Source organism: Gymnogyps californianus, chromosome 15 (genome assembly GCF_018139145.2).
Source record: "Gymnogyps californianus isolate 813 chromosome 15, ASM1813914v2, whole genome shotgun sequence".
NCBI classification, from domain to species: domain Eukaryota; kingdom Metazoa; phylum Chordata; class Aves; order Accipitriformes; family Cathartidae; genus Gymnogyps; species Gymnogyps californianus.
In genome coordinates this window covers 4,064,823-4,081,429 of record NC_059485.1, presented here as the reverse complement: position 1 = coordinate 4,081,429, position 16,607 = coordinate 4,064,823, and positions in this window count along the sequence as shown.

The following is a 16,607-nucleotide window of genomic DNA, read 5'->3' as shown; positions in this document are numbered from 1 at the left end:
TACTCATAGCTTTAGGTCTCAAACGAGACCCTGTATATTTTCCTTTGCCCACCAACCCTGCCATGGCTTATATATGTATTTCCTCGATCCCGACCAACAACCCACCATATTCATCCATGTCATGCCTGCGGCACACAGGGGTTTGCATTCCCAAGTGCTTTTTGGGAGGCTGAGCGCTGTGTTTGTGCCACAAGCCGGTCCCACCCAGCAGCTTCTGCCGGGCAAGCAGCTCCCATTGCCGCTTGGCTTGGGGAATCAGAGCAATGTCTGAGCAGAAGAGAGCTGTTGCCTGTGCACATCCAAGTCCCTGAGCATCCCCTTCTGTGGAGAAAGGTGAAATTCCACCCCTGGCTTCGCTGGCTCCAATCCAGGAGCTGCATTAGCAGAACTTTGCCAGGTCAGGATCAGACCCAAAGGCAGGTCCTGCCATTGCAGAAGCATCTCAGCCACCCAAAGTGCTGCCGCCTGGCCACGCCGGCTGCCAGCCAGCAAGAGAGGATGCTGCCCTGCGCCGAGAGCCCACGTGTGCCGGGGCGGAGGCACCGGGAGCCGAGCTCAGGGCTGTGCCGTGCTGGGACACTGCAGCACGGTCCCCTTGCAGGTGGCAACAGCCAGGACTTGCATTTCTCCGGTGGTTTTGAGCTGTGGTTCTGCGGGTTGTGTCGGGCAGTGCATGGAGTGGGTAACGCAGCGCTGCCCGTGCCGTCCCCGGCCAAGGGGGACCTTTAGCGGAGATAGATACAAGCTCTAGGAGACACAGCAATTTCCTGCCTGAGCAACAGGCGCTTTGCTTCTCACCGGATCATCTGCCAGCCAATTTTCTCTCTCTGGGCTCCTTCCAGCTCGGCAGTCCAGCCCCCAGCGCGGCGCAGGGCTGCAGCCAGCAATCAACAGATCCAACCTGTTTGGGACGGTCGCTAGCACCAGCTCAGCCCGGCTCTCCCATCCTGCAAGGTGCCTTCTCCTTTCCTTGCATGCCCCAGGGGGTTGATGGCATCCTCTGTGTGTCCTCCCTTGCTTCTGTCTTCCTGAAGGTCCTGGAAACGTTCGGCTCTCGGCGAGATCTGTGCCGTAACTCGCAAAAGCTGGAGTGTAAGTACTTGAAGTGCTCTCAAAGGGAAGAACTGGCACCTTTAGCACTAGGAAATATAGTTGCATCCACTTGCACAAGCTAAGGGTGCTTCACTTTTTTAAGAGGGGGGCCTGCAGAGGGAAGGGATCTTCTGGTAGCTTTGTCACCGCAGTGAAAGTCTAGAGCTAATAAAGGAAATCGACTCTGCCAAGGTGGAGAGGAACTAAGGAGAGGAAAATGAATGAGTAATCTAAACAGGACCACTAAAAATCCCCCGGTGCTCTTCAATAAAGCAGAGATTAGCAGGAGGATTTGCAGGCTGGAACTCAGATCCACCGCTGAGGTTTTGCACGGGCTTGGGTGAACCGCTTCATCTCATTCCATCCTCCTGTTTCCCCATCTGGGAAGCGGAGACAGTCTTGATTCCCTGGTAAAAGCTAATTTAGTGATGGCTGTGAAGCCCTTTAAGATCTCCCACAGCGGGGAGAAGCCATAGGGAGGCAGAGTGCAGCACGCCGGGGCGGTAGGGAACGGCAGGTATGATCTGTGCTCCTTTCTGCAAGTGAACTCTTCCCTCAGATGCTTCCATCAGCCTCAGCTAATGGCTCATTTGATGTCACCAGGATCCTGGCACTGCAGATCAGCCCCTGCACCGCACCGCACCGCACAGGGAGGCAGCGGGGGCTGCAGCAGCTCCCGGCTCCCCCGGCCCCGTGCCCACCGCAGCCGGTGCACGAGGCTCCCGGTCCACTGAGACGGCAGTCCCTGCCGAAACAGCTTCATGCCACATGCCGAAGCCAACGGATTCCCTGTTCAGCAGGGGATTTTTATAAAGGTGGTGAGATCAAGACCTCAAAGTAAAGGCAAAGTGCGCACAGGCCATATAAGAGATGAGTCTTTGCAAAACTGGACTGTTTGATGGCCAGGGGCTCACCTCCAGTGGTGTTGGGGTGAACCCTTCCCTGCCTGCGTGTCCCAGGGCACCTCCCTTCATCTCCCCAGGGATGGAAATCAGCCGTCCTCATCCTGGAGCCACGGCAGGGACTGGCCTTTGCTGGGCACTGGTACCACGAGGCAGCAAGCTTTCCCAAGCCCTCTTTAATACAAATAATAAAGAGGGATTTGAACTGGCCAACAAAGATGGAACTGAAGCGATCCCAGCAGGAGCATATTTTTATAAGCCGGGGCTATAAGAGAAAGGGCAGGAAACCTGACACATCGCAAATCACTCTCCTGTCACTTGCTGTAATCTAGAAACGCTCTATCAAAAATAAAAGCAGCCCCGGCTGCCGGCAGCGAAGCAGAATCGAGGCCAGGGAGGAGGGCAGCTCAGGTTCGGGTCTGACTGCCAGGTAGATGGAAATCTCTGAGGCTGGTAAGTACTGCGCTGCTCTGCTACAATTTATAAATATATAGAGCTGCCCGGCTCAGTGACATCCATCACCCGCAGCCAGCAGATGTAGCTGGGGGGAGATGTCTTCCTCCCTCCCAGCTGGCCGGGCTCAGCTCTGCTGCTCTGGCTCAGGACAGAGCCCCGCGTTTCCAGTTTGTCCCCAAAAATGCACTCCCCAGAAAAGGAAGGGGCAGGCAACACGCAGGGCTGCGGGGTCCCGCCTGCCTGTGGTGAGGAAAGGGCTCCCGTCCCCTGGGCAGCTGGAGGGGACCCCCCCAATCCCCAGACCAGCCACACAGGGCTCAGCACCGCCAGGCAGCCTGGCTCGCTGGTCCGGCTGATGGCAAAGCATCGGGCATGCAAGGATAGCACACCTCCTCCTCCTCCTCCTCCTCCTCTGGGTGTTCGCTCTTAATGAATCGGACCCAGCGCTAACGAAGTCGGGAAGTCGCCTCCTTTTCTCTCGGCCATGGCCATGGCTGTTGCGAGCCCCTGCGGCCCACTGGTGAAGTCAGAGGAGCAAAAAACCTCAGCTAACAGTGATTCATCTGAAAAATGAGGTTCTGGGGAAATGGGAGATCTTTGTCAATTCAGCACAAAATGAGGCAATAATTACAGAGGGGGAGCAAAAAAAAATTCAAGGGTGTCGAAGCACTTCAGGGCTTCCAAAAGGAGTGGTTTTTCTTGGGAAACGCAGGTGCCCGTTTGCTTTGAGGCTTTCCAGGTGAGACCTTTGACAGCATTTTAACATTTTCCATTTTCAAACCTGGCTGCCCTGATCATGGAGGACAGAGCAGCTCAAGAGGAGGCAAGAAGCACCCCAGAGAGGAGCGGGAGCCTCCTCCCTCCCTCCCTCCCTCCTTCCCTGGCTCCATCAGGGTTTCCACCACCACGAGACCTATTTTCTCACATCTCTCCCACAGCAGAACCAAACTCCCTGGACCTCCCCAGCTCCAAGCACCGGTCAAGAGATCTGGGGATCCCAGGCATCTCCTGGCCACAGGAAAAGCCCAGGACAGGGCTGGGCAAGGTGTCCCCACCCCAGCACCCTGCTGCACCATCCTCTGTGCCCGGCGCACATCAGCTTGCTCAAATAAAGCCCCATCTGTGCAGATTATTTACAGGAGGATGTTTGCTCTGTTGCAGAAGCTGATTTGGTGATGAAAGTTTAAAAAGGATGGAGAAGGGAGAACAGAGAGGGGTATCCTTGAGATGGGACACAGCCCCATGGGTCCTTCCCGGAGTCAGATCCCCACGGCAGCACCCCTCGACCCCGGACATCGTGAGCACCTCATTGGCACAGACACAGAGGCTGGGATCCGCAGAGAGCCACCGGTCCTGGCACAACCTGCCCTGCAGGTTATAGGAGATGCAAAATGACTTGTCCATACACAGAGTAAAAAAATCCCTGTTGGTGACCAAAAGCCCAGGGAGTCCCATCAGAGATAGCCCTGCGTGCTGCAAACAGCCCCCAGGAATGGGCACGGCAAAGCCGCTGGCGAGCCAGGGAAGGGCAGAGCAAGGGAAACCCTTCGCAGAAACAGTTCCCCCAAAAGCAAGCACCTGCTCTCGTCTTGTTGCCCAGCTGGGAAAGAAAAGCCCAGCTCGGGGGCTGGAGCATGTTGCTGCACCCTAAGGTAGACCAGGAAACCACCCCAAGTCCCTTCAAGCACCGAGATAATCCCCAGGCCACCACATCCATTCTTCCTTTCGCCATTGGGGGCAGACCAGGAGCCCAGCCCTGGAGAAAAACGCCCAGATTTCCTCCCATCCCTTCTGGGTCCCATGGGAGATGGCTGGTTTGTCCCCTGAGCCTCTAGAACACGTCCAGCAGGCATGGACTGCTGGAGATCACCCCTCTGAACCTCCAAATGCTCCTTCCTGGCAATCAAGGAGCCTCCTGGATCACGGAGGGAGGTGAAGCACAGCTGGAGCAGCCACAGGCTCTCGCCCATCCCGTCCCGACTCACCCACATGGACTCACGCTCACTCAGCTCCTTCTTTCTCAACACCCTGAAGATGGGTCTTGGAGCTCTCCTCTTGCTCCTGCCTCCAAAGCACTGGTGGAGAAAGACCTCACCTCTTCAGAGCCAGCCCTCGCCACCCTCTTCTGCCGCCGGAGCCCAGAGCCGACCACCATGTGTCCACTCCTCTCGTGGGTAAAGCTGAGGAGCCAGGAGCATCAGCAGCTCGGAGAAGATGTTTCCCCGTGGATAGAACAAGAGCAGGGAAAGGGCTGGGGAAGTAGGAAAACTTGCATTCGAGCCGGCAACGCTTGCTCAACCGCTGGTTAGTGGCTCCACAGGAAACACCTTCCCGTGCTCACCTGGAAAGACATGTTCCTAGCGAGGCAAGGCCATCAGCAGGCAGGGAGTGGACGGGAGGCTGCAGGAGGTACACCCCTTGGCAGATGCAACCTCCTCTTCGCCACAGCTGGCAGAGGAGAAGAGGCTGCCAGAGAGTCCTTCAGCTCTCAAGATGCTTTTGCTCTCTGCTTTGCAGCATTGGGGTCTGCTATGGCCATTTCTAGAGGAAAAAGGGCTTTCTCATCCAGGACTAATCCAACCTGGGCTTGCTCCTAGGTAGCTCTGGTGTTTGCTGTTATAGTACGCCTTCATGCTCCACAGCTTTATTTTAGACTGAAGCTATGAGGTCGCATGTGAGGCTTTTGGACAAACACTGCTCCCTGCCCCTTCCTGAGCTGCCCCAGGGTCAAGCAGCATGCTCCGAGTCCAAGCTACAGCCGATTAAAACCAGCAACATGGGTGGAAAATTGGTGGACCATGAAGCTGTGGGCTTTCAGTTGCTCTAAAGCTTGTTTGACCCTTACAGCATGGACAAATCTTGGGGGTAAGTATCAGGGGGCTGAGGTAAGTGGTGAGAAGGACCCCAGGCTTTACCACAAGCTCACCTGGACATCTCAGCACTAGTGAACCTCCCAACAGGGCTGGCTGAAAGCATCCCAAAGGGCTGGGGACAGCAGAAACCTGGAGCAGGAGGTTGGGACAACATCGTACCCAAACAGGTCTCGCCTACTTTGTAGAGAAAAACCCAAACCTGCCTGTTGCAGTCATGGCAGAGCTGCTGGGTGACAAGGAGTAGCCACCCAGGCCTGTCCCACCACGGAGCTCCTCCGTGACCACCCTCCCAGCTGCCAGCTCTCACGGATGGGTGCTAGATGTGGGTGCCATGCTTCAGGACACAACGCCCGTGGCCCCACGGCTCTCCCACTGACCTCCCCGGGAGCGCAGGGTGCAGCAGAAGGCTCCATTCTCTGGCAGGAGAAGGTTACTCAGATTAAAAGCATGTGCTCATGTGTCATAAAACCAAACACAGCTTCCTCCTCCCACCATCCTCACCGCGGAGCTGGGCGGTATCTCCAGTGCTCACCACAGTGCTCCAGCCACGCTGCCAGTGGCCTCGCCGGCCAGGAGCACCTTTCCCGTCACACCCCTCTGAGGTGGCTCCACCACGTCCCCTCAGAGCATGGGCATGGGCTGGAGAAGAGGAGACCCGCACAGACATGACAGGAGCAATCACATCCCCAAGGGGTCCAGCATGGTTCTCTCGGGTGGCACCCAGCCTTACCTTGTGACATGGCACATGTCATCCTTTCCCCTCCTATGCCACGACGGTGCCAGATGCTCAGAGCAAAGCAGCGTAGCTCCACTGTCACCAGTGCCATGACTCATAGCCACCTTCCAAAGGCTGGTCTCACTCCTCCCAGGTGTCCAATACTTTCCGTGCTCAGATCCCTCTTCAGATGCTGCTTCAAACAGCTTCTGGATGGCTGAATAAGGCCCATATCAGCTGCTTTCCCACACCTCGATGAGGCCACATGCCTGTTCTGGTGCAGAGCCGTGGCTGCTCCGGGCTCAGGAAGGCTGGGGCATTAAGTGGGAAAATGCTGATTTTGCAAGGGGCTCTAACAGCACAGGAGAAGCAAAGCCCTACTTGGGAGAGCTGCAGATCAAACCAAGCCAGGAAGCATTTCTTCCCAGCCACGAGTGAAGGAAGGAGAGGAGGAGAACCAGGTGAAGGTAGGGATGAAACACCATCCACCATGTGTCTTTGCAGGATGCTAGCCGGATTTCACAGCCCTGAAATGGAGAACTCTCGTTCGCAAATACACGACGGCGTCTGGTGAAATCAAAAGGCTGTGGGGTCAGGATGAAACACTCCTCCGTAGCCGTGAGTCAGCCCGTAGCGTTGCTGTGGACAGGAAGCCCGTGAGTCATGGGCTGCAGCTGGGTTGGAGGTGACCACTAAGAACATCACTGTTATTTATAGCCAAGACATTGATATGGGCAGAAAGACCCCAGCAGCTGCCCCGGGACAGGGGCCACACGGTGCTTTGCCAGTGTGTCATGTCCTGGGCACCTGCTGCTCTCATCTTCTGTGTAGCTGTCCTGGATTCCCAACCTGGAGCTGGGTTCGTGGTGTGCTGGATGTGCCCCCTCCATCCAGGTGACACTCTCCATCCAACAGCCAGTCTCGATGCTGAAGCCAATGTTGCTGGTTGCCTAAATACAGCATTTCCCAAGGCTCTCGCCCCATGGGTACCATCCTTGGAAAGAAACGCATGAAAGAACAAACACAGATTTTGCAGAGGGATTTCTAACACAATTTATCTGCAATTCCAAGAGGCACTAAGGAGATACAGGAACTCTTGCATGAAGCCTTTCTTCCGCCTTGAAGGTTTGGCTTCTCCAGGTTTGCCAGCCAGACCCCACCTCAGTGGCTCAGGACTTTCCTCCCAACTCCACAGACAGCCCTCAGCTCAGACTCGTCCTCCGTCCTCCTCTGCACCCTCGTTTTGAGGCATTTGGGTTGTTCCTCACTGACGGTGAAGGAGCAGCTGTGAGCACAGCATGCAGAGCTGCGAGGCCAGGAGCAAAGCTTGCCAAGAGATTTGAAGAAGGGCTGGTTATGAGTCGCTGCACTTTGCTAGCTGGTTTGCTTCATGCCTCCCTTCCGACTGCGTGGTGCACTCAGCCAAATATCATTAAAGGTTTATCCACATGCTGATCACCTTATTTGCCTTCAAAGCTGGAGCGAGATCTCTCTCCCCAGGGAGAGGCGGTAGCTGTCGCACCACATTCAAAGCCAACGGAGGCTGTGCAGACTAGCTCCGAGCTTCCTTTGGCTGTGGGAATTGGTCAGGACACTTTGGAGAGAAGTGGCTGATGCCTTCAAAGTGAAGTATGGGTTGATAAGTGGGGAGTGGAGAGAGACATTTTAGCTCCTACTGGGTGGTTATCACCTACGGAAGGCTGAGGAGTTAGCTGGTGGGAGGGAAATTATAACTTAGCATAAAACCAATCTCTCCCCCAAATCCAGTTTCTTTAGTGTTCAGGAGTGTTTGGTCTGGTTCCAAGGCTCAGCTTCTGAAGGAGTTTGGAGAGGTCCCTCGACAGACCTCCAACACGGCTGCAAAGCAGAGACCGCATCCCTTTTGTTCAGAGGTGTACGAAAACAGGTGACGCTTCAGGGTGAGAGGCTGAAGGAAAACAAATGGCTTCGTTCAGGAGAACCAGTTGTGGTGAGATGAGAAGTGACTTAATTACAATAAGTCCCTTTACGGCAAAACTGCCAGGTGCTAAAAGACTTTTTAATTTAGCAGAGAAAGGCAGATCAACACCAAGCATCTGGAAGCTGAACCCAGAGAAAATCCAATTAAAAATCAGGCAACGCTGCAAGTGGAACAAGCTATGGAGTGATGGGTTATTCCTTCCAGGATGTCTTGAATTCAAGGGAGGGGGAATCTAACGGATCCTTCTAGCACTGTATCTGATGATGATGAACACTCCTACCCAACTTCTGGGAGCATGCTCGCTTCATTGCAAAAGCAAGCCCAGCAGTTTGGCTAAATGCAAAGTTCCCGTGTGTGCGATGGAGGACGACCCACAAGTCCTACTAGGTAAGTCGCACTGTTTTATGCTTGGAGGCATTAATAACCCAGAACTAGCAGCCAACTCCATGGAAACCAAGTGGTAGTCAGTGACAAGTTCTCCTGTTGCTATAGGAACAGGGCCCAAACAAATAAAAATTACCTATAATTTTTCCACCCCAAAGCTCTCCCACATTGCATTTCCATAGCAACTAATTAGCTCATTAGTGATCTGAACCAAACCAGTGGACTGGTGGAAGTGCCCGGCTTGCCATGCCCGGCTCTGTCCCCTCTCACGGTTAGCTGAGAAGAGCCATTAAGATAGTTTATGCCAGGTTTAAGGAGAAAGGCTTGAGCACGAGGAGTTGGGTATCTCAGGGCTGGATTTCTTCATGCCTTCCCGATGATATCTCCGACACAAATATCACTTGGTCTCTTCTATTTCTAGCTGTCACCTTACACTTCAGTTTCCTGACCTCGTCGCTTCCTTTCCAGACTCCCCATGTCTCCTCCAGGCTCAGCATTGGTCTGTTTGACAGCTGCATGGCTTGCCAATGTTCTCTCATCCTTCTGGCCATGATGTTCAGTTCTTTTGGCTTGTTGCTATCTTCTGCACTGAGCTAACAAACTTCATCTGTAGGATCCTTGCAGCAGTATCTCTTTTCTCATTTCCACTGCACAACTACATCCCTCCGTCCTCCTCTGGCAGTTTACTGTCATGGGTCTCTTCCATCTCCAAGCCATGCTGGAGCATTGTTCAGCCACTTCCACCAAGTCCTACCAGCCTGAGCCCCGGGGAAACCACTGCTCAACTCCACTTGGCCAAACCAGTGCCAGTCACGCTGGTCTGAAGAGACCCACCACTGCTTTGTTAAAGTAGCAATGGATGCCGTTGTCACCTTCATGGCCAAGGAAAGACTGTAGCTTTGAAGTCTTATGGCTAGAAGGATGCATTGGATCACCCTCTCTTGATTTCAAGACATCCTGGACACAACATGATCCTCCCGTGAGGCCGATGGACACGTTCACACCCCGTGTACCGCCTCTTCGGCAGAGTTCAGGCTGAGCAGCTGGAGCCAGGCTGGGTGGCACCAGTGCACGGGTGCTGTATGTCCTGCCTGAGGTCAGCAGTCACAGGAGATGGCTGATGACAGAGCAATCAGGTGTTAAAAATCAACCAGGAAAAAAAAAATGGCTGGAAAAAGAAATTGTTAAAGACAAAGAACGAAGTGGCAGAATTGCTGTTGACAAGTGTTGGTGTAATTAACACAAACAAGTGCGTCCAAGGAGATTAGATGCATTAAACCACAGTTGCATGCCCACAGAGAGGAGATGCTACTTTCAATTACTGTCAGAAACTTTGGAAAACAGAGATCAAGTCTGATTTCCTTCATTGTAGTAGAAATCTGCTGAAATCTGAAATCTGCTGAAAATCCCCAGAAATACGCTGACTTGCAGCCACAGGGAAACACAGCCCAGGTCGTCTTGGGTTTGTTTCCTATGATTTGAATATTTTGGCACCTCTCAAGGAGTAAGTTATGAAAATAAGGTATAAAGGGGGAAAAAAACAATCATCAGCAATGAAAGGCAAGCAACTGAGAGTCTTTGAAACTAGCAATCTTGAGTCTTAGTCTGGGGCCTTAAATACAAACCAAGAACAAAAAACTCCAAAGAAGTCAGGGGCATTCAAGGCAGAACAGCTTTTCTCCCCTGAATTTGCCCAGCCTCCCTTTTTTCCCCAGCCTTTTGGATGGACAGACCTACTCCTGGACACCGCAGGTCCATGCTGAGCTGCAGGAGGGGAGTGAGTGCCTCGGGGACTTGAAGCCCTGCAGAAATGCAAAGTTTCCTTCTCCTGTTCCCTCTGGTTTTGCCATTGCAGCGTTCCTGGGAGTCTGGATTATTCACAGAGAGAATAGCAGAGTATTACTCGCTCCAGAGAGCCGAGTCTCCAACCCTCCCTGGGAATCATGCAAAGCTACCGTGCCTTCACCTTTCCCTCCAGCAGGATGATTAGCAAACTGGTCCCAAGAATAATATAAGCAGGTGTCCTTTGGGACAACCTGAATGCTCAGGACCTGGGGGCTTCATTTAAAATCCTTTCCTGGAACTCCTGATAGAGTCGGCTGCACTGAACGTTTCTCCTGAGCCTCTCACATAAATTGTTGATGAGTCAGTGGAAACAAGGGATCAGAGTGTTGGTTTCATCAAAGGCAAGGAAAATTACCCTAATTTTTGTGGATTAGGTATCACCAGATGGGAGGGAATCTGTTGCAGAGACCACTGATACCGTCTGGAAACCTGCCCACCCTTTGCATCCTCAGCTCGCAACGCTTTCTGCTACCACCTCTGCTCCGCAGGCTCCTAAATACAGGAAACCCTCTTCCAGCCCATCCTCCTCACCAGGCTGCAGGGGGGCATCCCCCACCCCAGCGCAGGTAGCAGGGATGGCCCTTCCCTCCCACCTCCACGCCTGCCCACCGGCCAGGGCAGAGATGGCAGCAGGAGAGGGGAGCGGGAGCCAGGAGGGGCCATGGCCCCGTCCCCCGGCACTCATGTCCCCTGTTACTTGAGTGGTCAGCATCTGGAGTCCTCAATGGGAGGAACATGATGCTCGTGTTGATGGTTTCTTCTTCCTCACTTGGATCCGCTTGGGCTCATTTTTAGATGTTCGCTAACATTTTTACACCTTGCATTTTCTCCGCTGCTCTGCAGCTCCACATTAAATCTGAATTTACTATATGCCGTGACATTTACATATGTTAGATACTATTTCTTTCTTCTCCTTGTTAGCCCTAAAATCAGTTCTGCATGTCCTTCACTGACCACTGATGAGTTGTTTATAGCCATGGGGTCTCCACTGCTAATCCTGAGACCCCAGGTCTCACCATCCCATGTCTACGCTCCTCTACACCACATCCCACATCTCCACTTCTCACATCTCTGCTTTCATACCAGGCCTATATTTCTCTATCCCACATCATTATATTACAGTAAAAAACTTCTCATTCTACAAAGAATAACTGCTTGCTACTGTCGTCTGTATAAAACTGGGGCTGTACCATACAAACAGAAGTAAAATAAATTAGCCATAGCTACCTGCTCAATTAGAAAAACTGCTGTTATATCTAAACCGAGTAAAACAAAGCTGTGGAAGGTCAAGAAAAGTTCAGACAGAGCAGGTCCACCAAGCCTCAGTCCTGAGGCCTTGCAAACTCAGTGCAAGGCTTATGGTCTCATGCAATGGCAACACCACGTCACAGGGCTACGGGTGTCAGGGGTTGCATTGCGAAGCCCCATCTTCTCACCTCCACATGCCCTGGGGTAAGCAGCACTGGCACCCCGGGGTGGGGGACAGATGTGTCCCTCCAATGGCTCATTGAAGAAGTTGAGGTTAGGGTGGAGGATTATTGTTTTCACCTCAACCTGGGGGAAAAACGCCCAGCGTCTCAGGCAAGGGACCGCGGCCCCGCTTGGGATCACCGATGCCTTCGCTGCTGTGTCCAAGCCGCTGCCGAGGACCGGGGGATGGAGGACAGGCTGCCGGCTCGCTCTTCCCTGCCTGCTTCATTACCTCCAAAATTACACACACAATAAACACCCAATTAAACACTTGCTGACAGAAAGGCATCTGGAGCAGGGGGCAGCACGCCTCTACGAGGAATATTCCCCCCCCATCCCAGGGGCTGCGCTTCCAGTCGAATTCATGTAAATCACACATGAATTCCCGTAATTAATTGCTGCCGTCCCCGGCTGCACACGTCCTGGTGCAAGCGATAGCAGATGGGGCGGGCGCGCAGGGGAGACGGAGAGCTGAGCCCACATCCACACACAGACACCAGCCAGGTCAGGATGAGGCCAAGCCGGGTACCACATATGCTGGAGCAGCAGCAGTGGGGGATGCTGGAGACGCTCCCCAACAGCCCCCGGCTGCAGCGAGATGGAGCCACCTCAGGGCTTTGCCAAGCAAAGTGGCATTTTTTAACCAGAAACAAGAAAAACTGTCTGGTTAAGTCCCCACTGAGACATGCAGGAAATTCAGGTAGCCCCAAAACGTGAGCTGACCCCAGGGTGGATGGAGCCTGGCTGCCGTGTAGCTTCTCTGGTGTCTCATAAGGACCAAGCGGCAACAGCACGGGCACATAAGCCCCCATCTCGCCCCCCTCCTCCACCAGCCCTGTCTCCGTGTCACCCATGGGAATCTGATTATCAGCAAGATCTCTGCCGCCGTCAGATGTGATCAAAACCACAATTCAATTAAATTTGATTGGATTGAAAGCTGAGGGTTTCAAGGAGACAGGCACATACGCCCAGAGCAGGATACCATTCCCTGGGAAAGCGGGCCGAGATCTGCAGGATGGTCACCCCTAGGTGAAGGAAAAGCCGGGACGTGGCTCTGGCCCCGGGATGAACTCTGTCCCTTGGGGCCAGGAGCCTTTGCCAGTTCACACATCCACGTTCTGGAGGATCCCAGATAGAGTAAGGTGAGCCCAGCCTCCCAGAGATGCTTTTAATTCTTTCTCATCTTTTGAAATCAAATAAAATTCCGAAGGAGAAACTTTGTCATCTGAGCAACGGGGCGGGGGGGGGGGGGCGGAAAACCACACTTGGAGATGAAAGGGAATTCTAGATGGGTATTTCATCTCTTGCTCTTGTAACGAAGGTGAAAACAAAAAAAGAAAGAAACAAACAAAAAATCCCAGACACGGTTAATGAGCTTTGCATTTAAATGTGGCACCAATGTCACCGCGCAGACTGTTCCTTCAAGGTCCCGCGTACCTGCTCACACGGGGCGACGGGTGCAGGACAGCCTCTCGGAGCAAATATTGGATCAGATTAAATTTCACTAGTGTTTACTAAATAAAACATGCATTTCGAGAAATCAAGAAAAATTTTGTTAAATATTTTAGTACATCTGGTCTCCTCTTCCCCACCCATATACAGACTTACAAAATGCTTTGCATATTTATTTTAGCATGCACTAGATTTATTTAAAAATAGCATCACCAGCACTGGAAACAGCCCACTTGCTTTTCATCTAGATCTTTGCATTGAATCAATGAATCCAAAATTAAACAAAGTTGGTTGAACTAAATCTATACAAGGACCTATTTGCTGATCAATACAGAAATGGATGCCTGGGCTCTCTTTACTGCGTGAAATATGAGGAGTTATGAGAGAGAAATTGCTTTTGTTATTATATTAAAAAAAAAAATCAGATTTAATCTCCCCACATAAAAAAATTATTTATTGAAGTGATGCTTTCTCCTAAATAATTCATGCTGGTTGTATAGTACCGAGAAGAAAGAAGACTCCCGTCTTCCATTCCTAATGAGAGGGGAAAAAGACCTCCAATATTTTTCTTGGATTCAGTTTCATCAGTGCAAGGAGCTGAAACTGTCCTCGGCTTCGAAAGGCTGTCCTCCCCCAGCACCGCGGGGGAGCTGACTCCCCCAAAACACCAAGAGAAACCACAACGTGCTGCATACGGAGGGAGAAGAGCTTCAGGCACGTCTGGAGGCCAAACTCAGATCACCAGTAAGAGGCACCTGGCTTTGGCATTGAGGTTCAAGGAATGACGATGGTGACCAAGCAGCCAGAAACCATCTGACAGAGGGAAGAAGGGTCTCCTAAAGAAGCAGCCACTTTAATACGGCCATAAAATAAATCCTGCCTTCACTCTGTCTGCCTGTGGCTGGATGTGTTCCTCCAAAACAGGGTGGAGGCGAAGCCACCCTGGGCTGCACCGAGCACTGGCTTCCCCAGCAAAGTGGAGCTGCAAGAAGACCAAAAGTCAGCCCAGGCCACCCCATATGAGGTACATGGGAGACACAAGCCACAAAGGTCAGTGGAAATCTCTCCCGGCCCAAAACAGGAACAGAACCGGTGCTGAAGAGCATGGATTCGGGAAAAAAAAGATGATTGGCCTTTTAGCTCGTCGTGTGCACAAAATTTGGGGCTGGCTTTGGGAGCTGCCTTGCGCGGCCATGTGCTCAGCCAGGTCTCTTTCTCCTAAGCGTGCTGCAAGAATTGATCCATTGAGGGCTGTACCTGCTCCACTCTGAATAAATCTGCATATCAGCTGCTTCCATGAATGAAAAATGCATGCACCAGTAAATTGGAGGTGAAATAATACAGCTGTTGTCAGCACTCTTTTTTTTTTTTCTCTTCCATGAGTTTCATTAAGGAGAGACATATCCTCTCTGATAAAGTTAACACCACCAGTTCACTAATTGTTCCTGACACTTCCCTGTTGCTTTGATGATGGATCGCTGCAGGAACACCAGCCCCAGGCAGGCAGGGAGGGATAAAGTCACCTCTTCGGGCTATTTCTGGAAGAAAACATAACGAAGCTGCAGAGCCTGTGCCAGGGCATGGCCCCAAGCCGTGGTGAGGCTGGGGACACAGGGTGGCAAGGGTGTCCCAGGAGCCCTGGGAGGTGCTGGATTCGGATCCTGCAGTGCTGCAGCTGGCTCCCGACGTGCTTCTTCTGAACGAGTGAGTGCAGGAATGAAAGGAGGAATGAGAAATAGCTGACCCTGGCCTGACACTTCATGGGTCCTGGGGGCAAACTGAGCTCAAGGGACAATTCCAGCCCCAGCTTCCCTGATCACCTTCATCCACCTGCATCTTTCAGCCCTTCTCCAGGCCAGGAGCTGGGCAAACCCAAAATGACTGGTTTTGAGCCCAGTGTCCTCTCCATGGGGTGCTGGCGCTCCAGCCGTTTGCAACCCCGCGGGGAGGGACTCCATGGTGCAAAGGATGCGGAGGGACCGGGTGCTCGGTTCCCACTCACACCTCGGATGATTTCAGCCTTCCCGTGGGCAAGGCAAGGGTGGTCGTGGCAGCCAGCTCCACTCAACATCACCTTGGGATGCCTGGAGAGGCCAGGTGGGACAGTGACAACACCCGTGCCCCACAACTCTGTGTGAGCCCCATCCTGTCCCTATGTAGCCAGCAATCAGGTTAACAGCTTGCAACACACCCAAGCACACAGCAAAAAGGCAACAGCTGCTTCCCGCTAGCCCAGATCAAGGATTTTAATTAAGGAGAAGATTTGGGGGAATAAAGGGGAAGATCCCTCCCAAAGCTGTAATTAAAGAAACTCAGGGTGAGGCAGGACAACAAGAAAGGACACATCCTGCTGCTGACGGGGCTCAGCTCGGGAGGGCAGTGCAAGGGGAGCGGAGACCCCCAGCATGACCCCGTGGTGCTGGCGCAGCCCCCTCCCCGAGGGGAGGTATCACCCCACACGCAGGCTGCTCCGCACCCACAAAAACAACCTTTCGGTCTTCGCTGAGGTCCCCCAGACCTCCAGCAAGATTCACCGAACGCGGAGCAAGCAGGCACTCCAGCCTACATCAGACCCAAATTCCTGTCGATTCGGCTCCAAGTTACAGCAAAGGTTTGCCGGGCTGGCGAGGCAGGAGGGTCTTCATGGCACGCGATCCTGGCCCCGGTTCACTCCCTCGGAGCCAAAAGGGGCCAAGTCAGAGCCTGGGAGGCAACCGTGGCCTTTGGGAGGTGGGTGCCACCGCTGCCACCAGGACCTGCAGAGCCTTTCTGGACTATTCGGAGAGGTTCCTGAAAAGCGGCATGGCTTGCAATTCGGTGTGTGCCGGTGCTCCTGAAAAAACACCGTTTCAATACGGTGCTACTGAAAGCAGCATCACCAGCCAGGACTGGTGACCAAGGGCACCAGACTTCCCGCCCCGTCTCCAGCGGGATAGGGGTGCCTGGCTGGGATGGGTCCGAGAGCTGCGCCAGTTCCCAGTGTCTCTCCATCAGCTGCCGAGTCAGGCACAACCGTGGCACCAGCCTGCTCAGAGTTGGTGCTGGAAACAGGCAATTTTCCCCAACATGTGGTGAGCACTTTATTTAGCTCTTGGTGCATCTCACCAGCTCTGGAGGAGCAGCTCAACCCCGTGGGCAACATCTACTCCCCAAAACCCCCTTGTCCTGGAAAAAGAGGCTGCATGGCCCCCTCCAACACTCAAAAATCCTCCAGACTTCAGCAAGAAGGCACAGAGCCAGCCCCAGGACAGGGCAGCAGTGTCCGTCCTGGCCCCATCTGCTGCTTGGAGCGGTCTCGAGCCCCAGAGCTGCACATGGGACAGACTTTGGAGACAGCTCTCATGGCTCAGACAACCCCAAACCTGCTCAGGAGTCCCCCTGCTCCCATCACTACATGAGACCGCAGGGACAGTCCCTCCTGGCCATCCGAGAGGGGAAAAAGCTGATGGGGGTTCACA